This window comes from Eutrema salsugineum, unplaced genomic scaffold, assembly GCF_000478725.1.
Source record: "Eutrema salsugineum unplaced genomic scaffold, Eutsalg1_0 scaffold_16, whole genome shotgun sequence".
Classification (NCBI taxonomy): domain Eukaryota; kingdom Viridiplantae; phylum Streptophyta; class Magnoliopsida; order Brassicales; family Brassicaceae; genus Eutrema; species Eutrema salsugineum.
The window spans coordinates 5930002-5931435 of record NW_006256858.1 but is presented as its reverse complement, the minus strand read 5'-3'; positions in this window follow the sequence as shown (position 1 = coordinate 5931435).

Genomic DNA, 1434 nt, shown 5'->3' with positions numbered 1-1434 from the left:
ATAATTGGAGGGCATGTATGGTTAGGTTCCATTTGTATATTTGGTGGAATCTGGCATATCTTAACCAAACCTTTTGCCTGGGCTCGCCGCGCACTTGTATGGTCTGGGGAGGCTTACTTGTCTTATAGTTTAGCTGCTTTATCTGTTTGTGGTTTCATTGCTTGTTGTTTTGTCTGGTTTAATAATACCGCTTACCCTTGTGAGTTTTACGGACCTACAGGGCCAGAAGCTTCTCAAGCTCAAGCATTTACTTTTCTAGTTAGAGACCAACGCCTTGGAGCTAATGTGGGATCTGCTCAAGGACCTACAGGTTTAGGTAAATACTTAATGCGTTCCCCAACTGGAGAAGTTATTTTTGGAGGAGAAACAATGCATTTTTGGGATCTGCGTGCTCCCTGGTTAGAACCTTTAAGGGGTCCTAACGGTTTGGACTTGAGTAGGTTGAAAAAAGATATACAACCTTGGGAAGAACGACGTTCTGCCGAATATATGACTCATGCTCCCTTAGGTTCCTTAAATTCTGTAGGGGGCGTAGCTACTGAGATCAATGCAGTCAATTATGTCTCTCCGAGAAGTTGGTTATCGACCTCTCATTTTTTTCTAGGATTCTTCCTATTCGTGGGTCATTTATGGCACGCGGGAAGGGCTCGAGCAGCGGCAGCAGGATTTGAAAAAGGAATTGATCGTGATTTTGAACCCGTTCTTTCTATGACTCCTCTTAACTAAAGTAGTAGTTAAAATAGGCAAGTCAAAATCGGTTCATATTAAAATTAAAAAGTCTTCTTTGTTTCTTTCAATTCAAGCCGAGCCATTCTCCTTTTTTTATGATGTTAAGAAGTAAAAAAAAGCCAATAAAGAAAAAATATATTAATCCAAAAAAGGAGAGAGAGGGATTCGAACCCTCGATAGTTATTTTTTATGAACTATACCGGTTTTCAAGACCGGAGCCATCAACCACTCGGCCATCTCTCCGAAAGATAATTTCTATTTTATCTTTTTTTTTTTGCCAAATAGAACATAGCCCTATGAGTTAATACGAGCACTATGTAGAAAAAGATATAGGGTGTTACTTTCTTTATCTTTATAGGTCTATCAATCTGTCTATATAAACAAATGAGATACACGATCCAGCATACCTATTTGTGAAGTAAAAAAAAAAACCTTTAACTTAATGTCCGAATCGAATAAAAAAAAAGTGGTATGGTAACAATAAGTTGGAAATAAGTCATCTCGAATCAACGGATTCATGATAAAATCCCTTTATTTATTAAAATTTTTTAGTGGGTAAGAGGATTAAATGGTGTATATTCTTTTGTTAATAGCTTGGAGGATTAAAAACATGACTATTGCTTTCCAATTGGCTGTTTTTGCATTAATTATTACTTCATCAATCTTACTGATTAGTGTACCCGTTGTATTTGCGTCTCCTGATGG